Below are 21,131 nucleotides of genomic sequence, written 5' to 3'. Positions count from 1 at the left end.
ACTACTTAAAATATCATAAGAATTACTGATGTTGGGGGTAATCGGTAGTGCCCTAGTTACCATTGAACAGTAAAAGACAGGGCAAGCCACATATGCCGTAAGTAACAATAACACTTCCCTTATGAAAAAAATAAAATATGATTGAGGTGATTTATGGAAGATAACCGGAACCTTTGGCATAACTACCTACTGGTAATCTTATATCACACACTCCCACACACACACGTGCATGTATGTATATACATCATAGTTAATACTGCAATGAAATTTCTTTCATTTAAATTTCTTACATTTTCAATTTCGATAGGACAACAGTCCCCCCCCTCTCCCTCCCCCATTCCCCCCTCTCTCTCTCCCTCTTCATAAACTGACATGTTTTTGGGCGTGGGTATTTCATCGTATTCCAACAAGAAATGAAGTACAGATGAGAGACTTGGCATTTGATAAGAGATTGGTGCATGTTTCTATCATCGAATGGATCGCTTGCTCGAAGAAGTCTGATGAATTTCCTCCGTTGTATTCATGTTTAACTTTATAAGTCATGTTGGAAAACTTACCTTCCGCTCTGCTGGTTAATTATTCCGCTAGTGCGCGTGGAAAGCAGTGTAGTAAAATGTTTTTTTTAATTCCCTTTACTGCACTTTTGATTTCGTATACAGGACACGAGAGTAAGTTTTAACAATTTGATCAAATAGTGCAGTCTTCGTCGTTTCTTGCAAGGCACGCGGTTTTGCGTGTCTGTCGGTTCCAATGATTTTTAATACTATGAAAAATTTCATGTTCCCTGATTTCATAGCCATTGATACGCGCAAGTGCTGTGCTTAACGCGGCAATGGATTTGGAGCAAGAACGTAAACAAACTAATGTGTTTCACATGGTGACCAATAAATCGATTTATTGGACAGGAAAATGAGCAAGAAACTGTACGACAAATGCAAATAAAAACTAGCTTATTGACAATTAAAGCCTAAGAGTAAAGGCATATTTCATGGTGCAGTCTTCTGTAGCCTGATTTTATTTTAAGACATGAAAAACCGAAATTTTAAGCACAAAATTTGGTATTCAGGATTTTAATGCTTTGGCGCCTGCTTGAGATACAAATAGCACATTCATTAAAATTTGTCTTGAGGGATGACCTAATGTGTTGAAATACTATTACTCGTATTTTAAAACGGTGCCAGTTCTCGACGACTGAATATGTCCTCACTAAGGATCTTGAAAATATTCGCAGCGATCATTTTACTTATAGATTTTTTTATAGAAATTCATTAATTGGGATTAATATTTTCCACGTGAATTTGCTGCTACATATTGTTTACTGCTTTGTTTGCGAAATACGGTATTTATTGTTGAATACACTTGTTGGGTTTGGCAGTTTTTTTTTAATACGGTTAAATTTGAAAAGGTTGTTTGTTTAACTGCCCTCCGTCTGTATTGATAGCGAGCTGCTTCCAATAATAATTCGCCAGATCATGTTATGTAATCTTTATCCCGTGGTGTAGCAAAAGTCTACCATGTCAATAAGATTTTATCTTTGATACTTTTGTTGTGTTAACTGTCTCGGTTATTGTTATCCTGCCCGTTACTTATGTTTAGTTTTACTTAATTATTGGCAACTAGCAAGTGTATGGCTCTTGATGGCTGTTTAATTTGTTATTGGGGAGCAAGTGTATGGCTCTATTGATGAATTGCTTACATGCTTATGCTTTGATACTGTTCCTTTAATATTATGTTTGGTATATCAACATCATTTGCTACTGAATGTCTATTTAAACTTTAGATAAAGCGTTTAAAGGTTACTTGTGAGTTTCCTTTGATGTTAAACATATGTTAAGCATTTGTATTTTGAATACCAATTGATTACTGAATATTTATGGTAATGATTATTAAGTTTCTGTGCTGCCAAAATACTCGTCTCAGTATATATTATGTATATTTGTATATACTTTATTGCAATGAATTAGCTTTAAGGTAATTTATTTTGCACCCTCCTTAGTTTTGGTAGTCAATCAGACCATTCCAGCCCCATCCCAGTTATTGATAATGAAGCTGATCGTCAAATGGAAAGGTGCCCGTGACAATACTGTACAAATATCATTCGGATATAAACTATTCACTGAGTTTCGGGACAGTTTACGTAAAATCTTTATTAAAAACAAATGTTAACTGCCACCTGCCAGGAGTCTGAATAACGATTAGACTTGGTGTAGGGTGTAGAGTATCGGGTATATATTGACTGTTTGGTATTTGTATGCTACTACTACTACCACCACCGCCACAAACTCCACATTTCTAGCAAAACAAATAAATCGATACAGGTTATTCATGAGAATTCCTTTACATATGACTTCTGCTCTGAAAATGTCTGAGATATACTTACACACATATATGAATGTATATGATGTATGTGTATATACGTTTATAGATATGCACACTTTTATATTACACTAACCTACATAATTGATACATGAATATATAATATATGTATATTATTATATATATATATAATATATATATGTATGTATATAATTATATATATTATATATATATTAATATATATATCTATAGATATAGATATATAATATATATAATAATATATATTATAATCGATATCTATTATATATTAGATTATATATATATATAGATATATATATATATATATATAAATATATCTATATATATATAATATAATATACTATATATAATATTATATATCTTATATATATAAATATATAATAGACAATGTGTGTGTGTGTAATTACTATAAATATTTTCTATTATGTATCAATCTGTTGAAATATACCAATGCCTTATCAAGTAACTCTCTGGTATATATTCATATTTGTTAGTGATAATATTGGCCTTTCCCTTTTACGCTTTGCAGTCTGTTGTGTCTAACATCATTTTCACTTTGAAAAGTATATATTGAGACCGATTGCTTGGCAATCAATTAATCCCTATTCAAGTAAATCTAATTGTCAGGTGTATCTTAGGATTCTTGTATAGCAAGAATCTTGCACTGCCACTTCTTAAATAGGATGTAACTCCTGGTGTCTTAGATTTGATTGCTCACTGAGACTCGCTAACTATTGGGCCAAATCTGGGTAGTGGGAGTATCATACTCGCACTCCATCAGAAAAGAGGAGTGCCTATGTTTCTATTGACACACCGCATCGCCAATCCAACAAAGCGTAGCTGTAGTAAGTGAGATGCGGGTAAACATATCCGCAGAGTTTCACTTCAAATCACATTTCCCGATTGATGACTTACCCGTTGTGTTTAAAGATTAGATCCTTTTAGTTTTCCAACTTTGTCTTGGTAGTTTGAATTTAAAGTTTATATATGTGTATATATAATGTATATATATATATGTATATGTTATTTTGTGTATGTTTCTTTTTTTATGTATGCTGAATACATTTTTTACATTGTAATAAAAGATGTCTGACGATGTGACCAAGAAACGCTCTTTGATCTGTGGATTATATATATATATATATATATATATATATATATATATATATATATATATATATATATATATATAGATATGTGTGTCTGTGTGTGTATGTGTGTGTTGTGTGTATGTATATTTGTATGTATTTATGTTATATATATCTATATATATATATATATATATATATATTATGTGTGTGTGTGTGTGTGTGTGTGTATGTATGTATGTATGTATGTATATAATTTGTGTGTAAATGTATTATTGGCTCGCATACCAAAACAATGTAATTTTTGAACAGTATTAAACTTTGAGGTATCAGTAACAACAGTGAAATGTACGATTGCCATAGGGGCAGCATGAATCATCCCCAGTAGCAATATATGTAATAAATTTGATGATGGATATTCAGCAGTCCATCACGAAGTTGTTCCCATCTACTTTCCCCCCCAACCCCAGTAGTAATCGAGCCTCAACTTGGCACGCGACCGAGCCCCTATTTTCATCTTGCGGACCAGCACCGCCCCTAATTTTGATTTTATTGTTCGACTTATCCGTTGCCGCATCGTCCGCGGACTATTATTATCGTATTCGAGACGCCCTTAAATTCCTCTCGCCTTCTTTCCCAAAATGTCGATATGAGAGTATATATATATATATATATATATATATATAGTGAGAGAGAGGAGCAACCTAATCTTATCGAGCTGATCCTCGATATTTCTACTTGTTTTTTTTATCCCCATGTTCTTCCTAATCTCTTGATGTTCGATCAAGCGAGCCTTCCCCTTCCACCCTAGTGACATGGCTGACGTCACGGAACGGGAGCTCTGCTATTCTTTGATAGACGTTCGTGCTACAATCCTCGAACCGTGTGATTAGTCCTATCAACCCTTGCCGTAACTCCAATACCTCTGTTTGCTTGCCATGGCATGTTTTGTCTTGTTACTTTTGCCGATGTTCTCCACCCCGGAGATTTTCATTCTTTTTTTCCAAAATGTTTTGCAGGCAGACACACTTACGCCCACACACAGACATATATATATATATATATATATATATATATATATATATATATATATATATATATATATATATATATATAGTATTTTTATATATATGTGTGTGTGTGTTTGTGTGTGTGTAAATACTAGTGTAAATGTTTGTAGATGATGTAAGGTGGTGGTGGTTGTATGTCTGTCTTTTTTACATGTCTTTAATTGGCATATATGTTGTAAATATCAGTTGTGATATATATATAAATATATATATATATATATATATATATAATATATATATATATATATATGCGCGTATATAATTACGTGTATGCATGAATATGGGATAATGTTCCAATATGTCTGTTGTAATTTTTAGCGACTTTTGTCGTCTGCTCTACAATCAAAGATGACAACGCTGCTATTTTGTAGAATCACTTTGGTCAAAATTATGAATATGCCTGTCTTCACATAAGAGAGAGAGAGAGAGAGAGAGAGAGAGAGAGAGAGAGTACTAAATATACAGAAAATTTAGAACGTGAGCGGACCATTAACTAGCGCATACTTTTTCAATAAATACCGATTCTTTGTAGCTGGAACGCCATCTTTACTTTATTGCACATTTCTTTGGTTGAAAGATAGGGTTATCCCCAGCGATTGAAATAGAAAATATAGAATAGAAAAATCAAACTATTTTTCCCCCCCGAAACCCTCCTTCTCTTCCAGGAAACTCGTATTGGCTTCCGAGATTTTCTTTAGGAGGCATCAAAGTTTATTCGAAAGGTCCCTAACGCACCGGATGTTGTGGATTGCTTTTATGCAAGCATAGCGAAAATAATTCAGATGAGATGACTTGTGCATCTATATAATTAGGTTTGTATATATATACGTATATATATATCAAAGATATACATTGATATCTCTATTATTTGATTGTGTGTATTATACAGTAAACATTCTAAGAACCTAACATACATATAATTAATTATGAATAAACCTGGCAGTTTGGTTCCCTTTTTGCCTTGATGAGTTATGTTTGACCGTAGGATTATGGGAAAACTAATTAAATAATTCTTAAAATATATTTTTTTCTGAGTCAATGTTTAGGTTTTATATTTTTTATATTATTTGAAGTAAAAGAAGTTTTTTTTCGAAGCGTGGAATGGGTTGAATGTGTGAGTGTTTGTATAAAATGGTAATCACGTGTCTGCATCAGCGAAAGAATTTGCAAATTATGCAGAATGGAGGAGCAACTTCGCTCATCTGTGTCTCGTTGGCTTACAATCGCTAATTGCCTTGAATCCTGAAAAATAATATTTTATGACGAAGACGAAAGGGAAGGGATATTAGAGAACATGTTGGATTATTTTTCCTTTTAATTACATTTTATTGTTTTGGCCTTTCTTTCCTTACGTAAACGTTTTAATTTTCTTATTTACCTCTCATGGGGTGATCGTGCGCGTACTATTTACCTTCTTAAATTGTTTAATTGAAGAGTCAGGGAAGGTGCATAGAACAAGAAAGTACGAGCTTTTTTTAAAATAAAGTAGGGCCGGTGTGTTATGGGTAACACGAGTGGAAAACGGGGCAAAGTTATGTTTTATACATGAACAGCATCACGGTAACTTATACTCTTTCATAGGTGTATGTATGTAAATGGTATGTATGTATGTAAATTATACATGTTGAATAATTGCATGCATATTTCATGAACATGATAAATCATCATTTTAATCATTTATATATATATATATTAAATTATTATATATATATATATATATATATATCTATATATATATATATATATATATATAACCACAATGTTGAATATCGCATGCATAGTTCATGAACATGATAAATCATCAATTTAATCATATATATATATATATATATATATATATATATATATATATATATATATATATATATATATATTTTATATTTATATATATACATATACAACACATGTTGAATAATCGCATGCATAGTCTATGAACATGATATATCTTCATTTTCTTATCATTTTTTGAATAGCTTTTCCCATACTCTACCCGATACCGCGAAAAGAGGTAGCGAAACGCCATCATCATTTTTGTGGGTAATATGCCTTGCTATCTCATCAACGCGAGTAAAAATACGAGACATAAAAGTCTCCCTTGTTTTCGTATTCTTCCTGGCCTCCATTCCAATTAGACGCCACAAAAACATTGGCTTTATCCCTTCCACTGTCCTCCTCCTCTGCCAACAGCGCAAGATGAGATGACCTAAATAAACATTCAGGGTAAATAACTAGTTCTGTCTTCTTCTTCTTCTTCTTCTCTTACGTACGTCAGTGTCACGGCAGTAGGAACTCCGTGAAATGGTTTAAAAGAAACGGAGCTCAAAATTAAAAACATGATTTAACTTTAACAAACTGAAAATACGAGAATGAATAATATTCAGAACTAAAGCAACCAAACACATTGTAATATCTACAGATCCATTTGTAATTCGTTTTTCATGTTTCTTATTATTTGCCTATAAATTTTGTTAGTTTTTAGTGAGAAAACTGATTTTATTTCATATTTATTTCTTTTTCGTTATCTAGGCTTGATGATGAGGTTAGGGGAAGTGTACGCAATAGTACGTTCTTCCTAGCATTGAGAAAATTGTTCATTATGAAGTTAACACCCACACTAACACACACTGTCACGCACAAATTATATGTATGTATATTTATATATGTATAGTATGTACTATATATACATATAGTGTGTGTGTATGTGTGTGTGTCAAAGACGAAGGCAGAAATCCAGTCATAAACACATCTTAAATGAGCAGGAAGAAGCATAAAGGTTCAATGGAAAGATATAGTAATGCAAGTCAGTTGAATGAGGTTTAACTTCTCTAAAAGTATTATAATTTCAACCGAATTGAAGCTCTACAACTTATGCGTCAGGTCATAAAGTATTTCACCACGTATTGTAGAAATGTCACAAAAGAAAAATAGTAGTGTTATCACACGTTATTTATGCCGAAAATAGGTTTGAACTGAACTGACGCCTTAATCAGGTAATTGAGGTAACAAGACAGCAACACAATGTTTCAGAAGCTTTGCAAATTGTTCGGTAATTATTAACAAAGCGCGACAGATTTGAATAAGACGAAACCATACGACATGAAACTGTGGTATAAAAGATTTCTTATACACACACAATCGGTTATTCACACTAGGTACATAATGTTGTATCATCAGTTTCCAAGTTTAAAAGTTCAGAATGATTTAGTATGTTAGACTGAGCTGTGCTTGTTAGTCTGCTCCCAGCTCATTAACTAACTCCTCTATGAGAGTCGATTCGAACCCTTAGAAGATGTCTGGTGTAACCAATATAAGTCCCCACTCTACATTTAGGGGAAGGATGTTTGTATACAAACACCAGACATGATAGGAGGCTACAATCTACCTTTATATTTAAAAGGGGATCTACCCGATAGAGGTTTTATCGGGGTCATGGTAACATGTAGGTCCCCCATAATGTTATGACAAGATTTTTGTGAACTCATCCATGAAAGATTTATTATTTGGGAAATGGGAAATTAGCATAGAAATTAAGTTTAGGTACATTAGGATATTGCTGTGGCTGGTAGAACATCTTGACGATCTGTGCTCTGATAGTTTTATAAATAAGGTTAGTACTTTCATAAGAGCTCAATTTCAGCATAAAAGGCAGTCAAGTTAGAAGTAATTGGTTAGGCTCCATAAGCCAGGGTAATAATAGGATAAGTTTTGAACTTAAAAACACAAAGGCTATAGAAATTACAACCTAGCCCTGTTAAGTATTTTTTATTTAACGAAAACTTGAGGTATTAAAAACTTCTCTTTTGTTTTTGTGGCTTAAATATATAAAGAAGATATAATTTAGAAAGTTTATATATTTTCATAGAAACCCTTTGATGTAATTAAGGTAATTACGAAAATTTGGAAGATTAAATGCCCCAATCAATGCCTTTTCGTCTTCCTGACATTTCAAGGGATATATATACACACACACACACACACATATATATATAGATATATATATATATATATATATATATATACACACATACATATATATATGTATGTCTAAATAAAAAATATATTATATATATATATATATTATATATATATATATATATAATTTTATTTAGACAGCGATAGTAGTAATAATTCTTACAGTAATTGTAAAAATGCCAACATCAACTGTTACTGTTTCTGTTAGACATATTTTGTTGAGCTGGAGTTAAAATTTTAAGTTAAAAGCATTGTTCCTAACGAGTGATTTAATGATAAGATTTTTTAAACGGACGGTTCATGTCTCTGGGACTGTATATCATCGATCATTATTTAAAACTTTAGTGGACATTTGAGATTACAATTTTGCTTTTCGTTGTTGTATTATAATGTTGAAAGTTTCATAAGGATGTTGATTGTTACATTGTATATATAGGTATTCATCATAATGTTGATGAAACAACGGTTGCAAATTTTATTGTACTGTTGCAAAAGCCATTATCCAGGCACAATTCTGTCACTGTTAGTAATAAAGAGTAATATTTGCAGCAGTATTGCTCTTACATAAATTTGTGCAAATTACACAGATCTAATTTATGTAATTTGCAGACGACTGACATGAGAGATCTCGATAGACCTTGGAATGTTTGCTCTCGCTGGCTTCCGGGCTCTTGAACGTAATAGCTTTTTTATACTTCCATCTTCGATTGTGCTAATCATGTCGCATGTTCTTGCTTGTAACATCGTGCGGCATCTTGAACTCTTTCCAAGATCTAACGAGCATTGTCTTACGACATCGTCGACAGCAGGCTCCGAATCCTTCCATTGTGTCGACGTTAAAAGCTTCTGGGTAATGGAGGAATCCGCGTGACCTTAATGGAAAGTTGGCCCAAGGTCAGTCGTTCCGCTGAGGTGAATGTCCCTGCGGAAACCGGTATGGTGTTTGAGTGGGGGAGAGCAGTAACCCTTTTACAAGAGGACGACGATACTGTTGGTGAATGTCAATGCTGCTACATCATAAAATGGCGGACTAGGGTGCTTCGTGTGAAAGAGCTGTTCCCTACTTCAAAAGGAAAAAAAAGCGGCGAAGTTTCTTCGGCACAGTCGAGTTATCTGTTCAGAGCGTATAATCAAGGCTACCGAAAATGAATTTATCTCTCGGTGGTCTCTGAGAGCAGCGGCCCATTAAACTTAAACACGGCCCGATCGTGGCCTGCCCTCTATCGTTGCCAGAAGCACGATTATGGGTGATTTGACCTTAAATAAAATAAAATGTTACTGAGGATAGAGGGCTGCAATTTGGTATGTTTGATGATTGGAGGGTGGATGATCAACATACATATTTGCAGCCCTCTACCCTTTGTAGTTTTCAAGATCTGAAGGCGGACAGAAAAAAGTGCGGATGCGCAGACATGAGCCGGCACAACAGTTTCGTTTACAGAAAACTAAAAGTGGGTTAGTTACAACTTTATAGGGAAGATTAAAGGTTGCTGTTATTTCATATGCTCCTTTATGGGCTACGAATCTCCTTATTTTTCATACTTTTGCCCGAGTATTAAATCCTGTCTGACGTTATCTTAAAGTTCACATTTGTTGATCTGGTCAATATATTTTACTGACTCAGTCTATAATCAGTCTAATTTCATATACTTAGCAAATCCTTTTCTCTTCTTTCAGAACATTATAGACTTTTATTTACAGATGTGGATCCAGTCATTTTTTATTACGTTTTACTACAAAACCTAGTTGTTTATGAGAGAGAGAGAGAATTCCCTTCAGGTGAAAATATACGGGACAATTATTCAAATTATGGTGTCAGTTCACTGTACCGCTTAGCTCTCGCATAGCTACATACAAAGCAGGCATCCCAGTTTTAATTTTCACAGCAGCCTGACGAACAGTTATGATATATGTAAACATGACAAAGCCATAGAGCATTTTCCTTATTTGTTAATTTAAAACATCAGTTTATAGCTGTGAGGATACCCAACGACTTTATCTTATTCATGTTAACATTTAAGCAGTAAGTTTTACACTTGGTTTGGTTATTTATTCTTCATTGTCCGTCTTTCTAAATGGTCATATCTGGCATTGTGTTTTTAACCTCTGGGTTATATATTTTGTACACGAGTTTTTCCTCCTTTTTCCTTTTTTCAAACATACGGATACACTTTTTGTAGAAGTATTTTTCACATACGTATACTACACTTTAGAAGTATTTTCCACATACGGATACACTTTAGTAGAAGTATTTTCCACATACGAATACACTTTATTAGAAGTATTTTCCACATACGGATACACTTTCTAGAAGTATTTTCTACATACGGATATACTTTTTGTAGAAGTATTTTCCATATACAGATACACTTTTTGTAGAAGTATTTTCCTCATACGGATACACTTTTTGTAGAAGTATTTTCCACATACGGATACACTTTTTGTAGAAGTATTTTCCACATACGGATACACTTTTTTTAGAAGCAAGCCTTTGCTTTATTGCAAATAATTGTTTGCAAATTTTGAATAAGAATGAGAATATAGATGCTTCATCCAATTACCCTTGAAAATAAGATTAATTATAAAATGGAGTTTCATTACTACTTTCCACTTGATTAGGACAATACCTGTCTCCAAATAAGCATGTAAAGAAACGTTAAAGACAAAATGCTCTGTTAAGAGAGCTATTGCCATAAATATCGAATGCAGGGATTGCGGGAACAAAGGACCAAGTAATTTCGGGAACATGAATAAATGGGGGGAACCTGGAATGAGTGTGAAGAATACGCAATATCAGTCAAATCGGAAGTAAGCTTCGTTTGAAGACTTTTCAGTACAACAGAGTTGGTCACATAAAGTCCGTAAGACAGATGCCTGGAATTATGTGATGAAAATGAATGAAGAGTTGCCTACGCCATCCTTTGACTAGAAGAAAAGCTTCTTTTATAGATATTTCGGTTAGCGTTCGTTAGAAAACGTTTTGTTTAAACGTTGTTCATAAATCGAAAAGTAAGTAGAGTTCATGAATATCATTGCTGATGAGATAGAAATCATTGGTCAAAACGCCTATCACACCATTGATGCTAATAGGTAAATTGTTTAAAAAAGCAGGTGTCGGTAAACCAAAGGATTGAATAGCTTAAACACAGCTGTGACTGAAACGAAAGAAGGTTGAACTGGTTGATCGTAGATCTCGATAGAGGGCAAAAGAAAGCACTTTTTGCGTATTTATCCGTACACTATTAAGGCCAACAATCAGGAGGAGATCCGGCAAAGACCAAACAAACCTTTAGGACACACAATATCGCTCAACTAGTTGACACTGTCTCGTAACGAAAGATCGAATGACATATAGCAGTGCCATCTCTCTGGCCGCGTGAAGCATGACGGGCGGGAAGGGATTATTACCACAACTTTAAAGTCAACGTCACTGCCCTTTTCCTCGTGTTTTGCTTTGCTCTACTTTGCTTTGCTTTGCTTTGCAGGTGGACACTTGCCTCGTTTGTGTCTGTTTGTTGTTTGGAAGCGAGTTGCTTGTGTGAATGTAATGTGGAGCTATTAGTCATGTTTGTTTGTGTTTCCTTAACTTGGAACTTTTAATATTTGCGAGTGGTTTGCTTTCACCCTTCAACTGTAATTCTTTTGTTTGTTTCTGTTTTTGTTCCTATTATATTATTCATTGCTTGTTTTTTTTTTTACAATAGATCTGTTATATTTGAAAGAATGTTTTTAATCTAGAAGACTTATATTTTCGCACAGGTATTTATGAAATCTAGAACTGGTTAATGTCACATCTGAGTGTGCAGTCAATTCATTATTAATATTTTAATGTATTTTTACGACTAACTGTGGTTACGTTTTAGTGTTTCATTCGCCTTTATTTGTAATGTACCTTGGACTAAGGAAACGACCTTCTTTTGCTTGTGATTTGTATGAAATCCAGATCGTCCTATCACAGACTGCACGTCGGAAGGTGACATTTACTTTCAAAATATTTTTTCATTCGCCCGTACAGAATTGTTTAAACGATCTGAGAATCTTACTAAAAGGCACTTATAGACTTTTCGGCCATATATGCTTTTCTAGTGATATCGGAACGAGTACGTGGAACTTCATAGTTGACTTGCTTGTGCTAACATCAGGCCTGATGACTTCAAATATTGACCAAAAACGTGAAATGTTGTTGTAGTCTGTGTTTGCCGAAGACTCCCCAGAAACGCCATCTGGAAGGAGTTGAGTTCTTTTCTTTTCCTTTCTTGTGTGTTTTGTTGTGTGTGCTCTTGGGGGACTAGTGGCGTGAGCTCTTTCCACTATTTTGGTTTCATCCTTACTTATTTGGCGATGGCTTTGAATACAAATAATGAAATCAAAAGTAGCCTTTAAGAATTTAAATTTTCTCAATTGTAAGTAAGGTGGCATATGCATAATTTTTCATATTAATCATCAGTATAGACATGTGATGTATCGTAAGTCTAATACTGCAGGTTTGTCTTGGAAACATTTAGGCTCTTGAAAATATACTTCATGCTATTATGATTATAGTAATACTGTACACAGTATTAATGTTGATTTGCTGTGTATATCGGATTTAATAATCACATAAAAGAATCAGTCGAAGTTTATTACAGAAATATATTTTGACCAAGTTTTTCCTCTGATAATTTCACTATGACTTATTTTTGAGCATATGCTGTGATTTTCATTCACCATTCGCTTCGTCTGAATGATTCTCTCTCTCTCTCTCTCTCTTCTCTCTCTCTCTCTCTCTCTCTCTCTCTCTCTCTGTGAGATTGGCTTGGAATGCTACTGGATCTACACTATCCAATATCGTATATCTTTGTATGTTTGTTTCTGTCCTCCTCTGTTTCAAGGTAATATTTCTTCCATTTTGGTTACGAAGAAGTAAATAAATGTGATTTGCTTCAAAAGCTGGAGATTGGAATGATTCAGGCTGATTAAAAAAAAAAAGGTAGGGGGAGGGGGGGGGGGGGGGGGCACTACTTTTTAAGTGGTTGTCGGGCCCACGGAATGTCGCGTTTTTGGGTTCCTGAAAAGAAGATATCTTATATTAACCACCAGTTGTATATTTCCTTCATATGTATGAATGAACTTTACAAAGAAAGAAAAAGTAAATTTCATGCAGATGTTCATAAGATTGTGCCCACTTATTTCTGAACAGTTTCCTTGTCTCGCTCTCAGTCATATATATTTGTTCATTTCCATATTTCTTATAGAAGTGACACATTTGTAGATTAAGGTTACACCGCAGGGCACGTGCTGAAAGACTTGGCATGCCCCGGTTCGTGCCCAGAGGTAGGATTCCATTTCCTTTCGACGTGTCAATTAATAGCCTATGAGAGCTATTCCTCTAGTTTTGGAATATACTGGAAATTGCTGTTGTACCCTGTTCCGCTCTGAAGTCAGCTTATGATTTACAGATTTCTATGTCAAGTTTCTTTTCTATAAATGCTTCAGTTGAAAGTTTTCAACTTTTCAACTACTGCTACCGCCACTTTTTTTTTGAAGAGGAATAAACCTCACAAATATTGTCGACTTTGCCTCATCATGTACCGTCGACCATTTTGGCATCCTGCCTCAGCCCCTGACATGACTCTCAATATCAGGATATTTGACCATTTTTCATTCATCTTGATTTCACGAGTGCTGAGTCCTCGGCAATTCCTTATCTAATTATCCTTTTGGAATGAGTGTCACGGCTTGCATATCAACATATTTTGATAGAAATAGATTTTTAGATGAGTTTTAGAAATTAGGAAAAAGAATAGGATTACCCTGGAACCAAGTGCAAAAGCTGGAATGTCGAGGAAACTGGAATAGTGAGGGGGATTTTAAGCTTTGAGAAGAGGAAAGGTACAGCACCAAGTCTAAGCGTACATTTACAGTTTCATGTCACAAACTTAATGTTTTGTTTTTCTGGTGAAACTATTTTGCCGTGGCCTTTTATCGTTTTTTCATTTAAGTTTTATCCATATGACTTATGTTTGATTTTGTAGGAAAAAGCGTATCGGAAATCTCATTCGCTCTCTTTTCAAAGACTGGAAGGACCTCAAAAGAATCTATTTGCTCTGTGAAGAAAACGCTACATGAATAAGTAAGGAGAGGAGAGAAATGAAAAGAAGTCAGTCTGCTCTACCTCTCCTAGCATCGCCTTTTATCGGAAAGGTTACTGGCTGACCATAGGCTTTCATAACAGAAATTTAAACATTCTCTCTCTCTCTCTCTCTCTCTCTCTCTCTCTCTCTCTCTCTCTCTCTCTCTCTCTCTCTTTTGAAGTCGTTTCTTCTCGCTGTCAGTCTATTTTCATCCTTGTGTGTCAGTGCAACGCCTCCTCCCGCCCCCCGCCCTCAAATCCTAAAGTTGTTTCATTTGGCTGTCACAGGCGTCTTTCTTCTGCAAGATCGATTGCTTACCTGTTTTCAAAGGGGAACGTCAGAGGAGGATGTCAAAGGAACAGGCATCAAAAGGGATGTTTAAGGCAGATTATGTCTAGAATTCTACTCTGTGACCAAATCTTATTGTGGATATTGTTTGTTCGGTTTTTCATGAATTTATTATCATTATTATTGTTATTTTGGTCTATCACAGTGATCCTATTCGACTGGGTGGTTTTTGTAGTGAGGGGTTCCGGGTTGCATCCTGCCTCCTTAGGAGTCCATCACTTTTCTCACTATGTGCGCTGTTTCTAGGAGCACACTCTTCTGCGTGAGTCCTGGAGCTAATTCGGTATCTAGTTATTATTGTTATTATATTATTCGGAATACATACATTCATAAGGGACATTATCGCTTTTACTTGACTTCTAAGTCTGTGGAACACTGCTATAAATGCTCCTCTTTTCCAAGTCAGCTGGGACACTAACTTTTTGATCAAGCGTCTACGGAGTAGAGTACTCGTATATCATGAAAAATGAGAGGTAGAACCATGGTAGACATGTTATGATAATAAAATTTTTAGTTGAATTTAAAGTATTATTTCGTCGCTTTTTGTATTTATCTGGCGACAAGAAAAGCTCTTGTTCTTCGTCTTTCCTCAGTCCTCAATATTTTCATTCGAGTTTTCACCTTATAGAAAACTGTAGCTTTATACAAGGTCTTATTACTAATGCTATTTAGTATTATATATGTAGTATATTTTTTCCGACTCTTCTGAACTCACTTCAACTAGTACTACGATGCTGCTGATGCTATTAAGCATTCCTGTTTTGCCCGAGAATAGCAGCCGCTTATTCGTTTCTGCAGACATCTCTGAATTTGAGAGCAGATTGCCGTTATTATGATTACGGCTCGGAAGATGAACCCCATTCATAAGGAACAAATTCCACAGGGGCCATTGACTTGAAATTCAAGCTTCCAGAGAATATGGTGTATATTAGGAGGAAGAAACAGGAGGTAAAGGGGAATGCAGAAAGAAGAGACCACTTATTTAAAAAGGAAAAAAATATTAATTAAGACACTTAAAAATTGATAAAAAAATGTACGTAGATGACTAAAATACAAGGAGAAACGTATTAGGATAGTAATACATTGCATCTCTGCCTGAACTTCTGACGTTCCAAGTGGACGACATCCACAGGGAGACTGTTCCACAGTCCAAAGATGTGAGGAATAAAGGACCTCTGGAACTGAGAAGTTCGACAGCGAGGAACATTGACTGCATATTGGTGCTTCTGTTCAACGAATCTGGTTGATCTTGGCGGGAAACGGAGATGAGGAATCAATGGAATCAATTGTGAATGTGGAAAATCTCTTTAAAAATACAACTTATGAAAAATGAACAAACAATGGACCAAGTCCTGAAAGAGATGAATATCTGGCAGAAGCAGAAATCCACACTTGAGAATAGTAATTCAGAAAAGAATATGAACATAACAGGTTCTTACTTAACAAAAATAATAAAATTTGGAGAGGTGTATGTCCTGAATAGTGTAGACATTATTCTTATAATTATGCTAAACTTATGACCTTATGCTTATAATTTCTAAATTCACTGAAGGACAACAAGCTTCATGATCAGATGACACAGACCTGAAGCAGTGATATAAAGCGGGAAGGTTGCCTCACTTTTTCATTGTGTCTCATCCCTACGTCTGAATTGCTGTTCCATTATTACTCACGCGTCGACTGTTTCTATTCGTGAACTGATGAAACTTTAAAAAATGGAAAATATTGCTTTCAAAAGGTTTTTCCATCAAGAACTGAAAATTCGTTTGTCCTTCATTCGTCAGGCAACTCCATTGAATTTTTGTTATTTTTTTTTCTCCTGTGGCTCTTGTTTTCTGGTTTTGTAACTCGTGAGTTCCTTTCCTTCTCTTTGGTTATTCAAGATCCCTTTGTGTTTACTGATTAATAATTCAAAATTTAATCTAGCTCGCGCTAATTGTGGGACTCGGGTATGACAATCCTTGCGGCTTTTGTGTCTCTTGTTTAAGATAAAGAATTTTATTACTTCTTGAAAGGTTTTTTGTTCCTCGATGTGCGAATAAAGCCTTATGTTTCTGTGCGGATTTTTTTTTTTTTTTTTTTTTTTGCGTGGTCTGTTTGGTAGCACTGTTCTCTTATGTCAGTTGTGACTCCAATTCTGCACCAAACCAGATTTTTATTTTCTTTAATATACACATACGTACTCAGCCACATTTAAGCATATATATACTTATATATGTACACAAACATTATATATATATATATATATATATATATATATATATATATTATATATATATATATATATATGTATACACATATTTAGTATGTGTGTTTGTGTATTTGAGTATGCCCATGTGCATATATTAATTTTTTCTTTCAACCACTTTCGGTTGTTTCTCTCCTCTTCCTCTTCCCCTTCCACTTGTAAAATTTTCAGTTCCCTTCTCCGCCAAATCTGCGTATTCCGCTGTGTTTTCATTCGGATTAGGGTCAGTACATAAATGTTTTGTTGAATTCGTCGCTGGAAACGTGGAATGGTGGAGGGGCCTTTGATCCCCACAAAGGCTGAGCTCGTACCCAACAACGTCACCCGACCTCCTTCCCCGAACACTCGCTGTCAACCGTTAACTTCCGGCAGATTTTTTTGGGAGTACGGTAAGCATTTGCTTTTTGAGACCCCATACCCAAAATCTTTCGAAGTACCGTTCGCCGATGGGTTCGTCAACTGGGTTCAGGGATTGGGAGTGACTCGTGATTTGTGATTTCTTCATATGAATAAAACAAGTCACAAATCGAGCCACAGTCTGATGGTGTCAACGCTGTTTCTTTTGCAGATGTAGCTATTTATTTTGCGCACGTACATATATACACACACGCATGCATATATATATATATATATATATAATATATATATATATATATATATATATATAATGATATGTATGTATGTATGTATGCATTTGCACATGATCATATTGATTAGAATACCTAAGTTGCCACAATACAAATAAAATGAAAAAAAGCTGAAATGGACTGTAGACAGTTTGAGTTAGTTCGACATTAAGCACATTTCCCGAAAGATTCATAAGATAACAGACAAGAAACTTGGGAATAAATGTAGAATAAGGGGGAAGCAGATGAAATCTTGGAAGAACAATGGATGAAAGAGAGGGCGCGAAGAGATATGAAGTGCAGATGAGTGTAGATAAATGGGATACGGTAAATGAGAAGAGAAAGTGGAAAAGATGAAAGAAAGATAGATTGATTAAATAACCGGGAGAAGGATGGGAAGGATCCAGGGTCCGTAAATGGGAACGCGTTAATGGAGAGAGAGAGATAGAGAGAGAAAGACAGACAGACAGACAGAGAGATTCTTAGCGAATTTGAAGTGAAGATAAGGGAAGGTCCTAATATACAAACACTCATAATTTGAAGGAATGGAAAAAAAATGGAATTAATAAAGACAAGAAATACAGATGTGTGTATACATCATCTGTGGGTTGATAAATGTGTCCATACACCGAATGTTGCACACAGGGTATGAAACTATAATACAAATTTTTGCAGTTGAACCTGTTTAATCAAATACACATCAACGCTACATACATTCATCGCGCATGTGTTGATATTGGTCGATAATTCTGAGCTGAGTAAGCATTTACAGAGAAAGAACGCTCACAGAAACAGAGGAGGAGCCTAGCCAAATCAATAAATTTACCTAGAAACACAATTATGTCACAATATGACGTAACACGCTGTCCAGCGTCTTGGCTGATTTCCATTTTTCTCAAAAATGATTCTGATTAATCGTCTCCATGTCAGGTTTTACTTTTTTTTTTTTTAAACCTTGTTACTTCGACTGTTCTCTTCTTTGAAATCATCGCTTTAGGTAAAAAGATTATTAAACAGAAAAATACGCACACACGCATTATATATAATTTGTGCGTTTGTACTCGTCTTTTTGTAATGCAAAGATTTCAAAGTAAACAGACCTAGTTACGAACGCGTGTTTACTTTTAGACTTACGGTAGAGTAATGGAAGCTGGTCCAGTGCCGAATATCCTCTCGTTTTCACCCTACCTGGAATGGAAAAGAGGAGTATTAGTGATCTTTTTTCCCCATCCGCTTCGTCGATTTTTGATAGCATTCCAAACGGAGTTTTTCTATTTTTTTTTTTTATCTTTTTTCACAAGTGTGGATTCAGAAACAGACATCCGAGGGAATATTGATGAGATGTGCAGGGGCTTGATTGGTGGAATACATGATTTTAATGGGAATTTGCTCTTAATTCTAGATAGGACTCTAGAGATTATTTGTTAATTTGTTGTCAGTGTACTAAAGAATAGTTCTTTCCCATTGTTTAGAAGTAACAAATTGGAAGGCTGTTGCATGTGGATGATAGATTTACGCCGGAAATGGAAGGTAGGACAAGAGGAACTATGATAAATGAAGAGTTGTTCTAGGTGTCACTGTGTATAGATGCAAGGAAATAGTTTAAATGCTTGAGTATTTATGTTTTTTTACGCAAGTGCTTTCATTGTTGTCCGTTGCTGAATAACCACTGGTTCCATGCAACATTAAAACAACATACAAACAAACAAACAAACAAAAAAGTTTTCAATGTTGCCAACTTGTGTTACCGTATTATTATTATTATTATTATTATTATTTTAGCTATTGCTAATCTCCATGATGCTAGCTGTTTTGCCATTTAGCGTTCAGTAGCATAAACAGATTGTTGAAAGCGCAAACACTGCATGATGATTTTGCCCATCACAGATGTTTCCAGTAGATGAGGGAACGGGAGAACCCCAACCAACCTGTCATTCCTCGGTCAGTTAAACGGGAGGATATCCCACTGTTAGTCAGTAATTTATTCGCCATTATTTGGACTTCTTTGTAAATGTCGAAACATTACCCTCTTATCGCTTTTCTCGCTAATGCTTCCTCTTGTCTCTCTTTTTTATTTGATTTATTACTCTTTTGAGAACAGAGAAGGTAAAGACAAAGCAGGGTTAAAGACGGTTGAATTACGCTTTTCTACAAATAATTGGATGGACAAGATGACACGGGCAAAGTGCGAAATTGATTGATTACTCAGTTGCACAAAAAAATCCTTCTGAATATACTCTCAATCATTTTCATCGGCTCTCGCGTTTCAGGGTTCCACGATTTATCCCCCCATGCCACCCATCCGCCCAGTAAACCCTGCAGCCACTGCTACTGTGGTAGATTAGTAGATCCTCTTGAATACTAGAATAGTAAGGAAAGTTTCAGTTATAAGTTATTTTCTCTCTCTCTCTCTCTCTCTCTCTCTCTCTCTCTCTCTCTCATCAAGTAGTTCATTATCTCTCCCCTCTTTGCCTCTCTTTCCCACTGCTCCTCTCCTCCCCGATTATCCATCCTTCCTTTTTATGACCCCTTTCTTTCATTGCCAACTCTTCCCTTGTCCTCTCATTTTTACCATATCTCTCACTAAACTAAACCCTTCTTCCCGGCCCCCACCTCTCCCTCCCCTCCCTCCCCGCCCCCTTCCCAATCTCACTCCCCATCGATTACTTATCCCCCTGTTGAAAAGGCCATGGCGATTGCTCCATTACGCATTCCCCGTCGAATCCCTTCCCCGGCTAATGGGGATGCTGGACGCGAACAAACAAAAACAACCGGAGATCGTAATCCAAAAATAGAGGTTCTTATATTTCCTGGATGTAAACAGTGTTGGTGAGTTCCCAGAAAGGAAGATCTCGCTTTGTTGTTTGCTTCTCGCTTCTTTAGTTTCTTGTGTTTGTTTGTGTAATATATATATATATATATATATATATATATATATATATATATATATATATATATGCGTATTTTGTATCCATATATATAATTATGTTCGTATGCATGTATTACTTTACGGTTATTGTTTGTCAAAGTAAAAATCTCCTGAGTTGAGAAGGGGATTAAATTGAAAAGGATTTCCAAGCAAAATCTGTGTGGTGTGTGGTGTGTTGTGTGTGTGTTGTGTTGTGTGTGTGTGTGTCCGTCCGCCTGCTGCCTTGAGAAAATGATGAAAGATGAACGAAATGAGGTGTGACTATAGATACTGGATTCCCCCTACTGTGTCAACTGTAAGTTTTCCACTGGAGATAATTGAATTCATGTTGGACCTTTCATGAAGAATAATAGTCTTTTCTCTTTGGGCTTTATTCCAATAC

At 35.2% G+C, this 21,131-nt stretch overlaps 1 protein-coding gene across 1 annotated transcript in view; it reads right to left on the bottom strand.

Annotated features, from left to right (window-relative positions):
- Positions 1–21,131, bottom strand: part of LOC135219936 (uncharacterized) — a gene marked incomplete in the record, with an annotated part of 835,576 nt that overhangs the window by 206,916 nt on the left and 607,529 nt on the right. The window contains 1 exon segment of the mRNA XM_064257169.1: positions 18,955–19,008.

This window comes from Macrobrachium nipponense, chromosome 1 (assembly GCF_015104395.2).
Source record: "Macrobrachium nipponense isolate FS-2020 chromosome 1, ASM1510439v2, whole genome shotgun sequence".
NCBI lineage: Eukaryota > Metazoa > Arthropoda > Malacostraca > Decapoda > Palaemonidae > Macrobrachium > Macrobrachium nipponense.
This window is presented reverse-complemented; position numbering and strand designations above follow the sequence as displayed.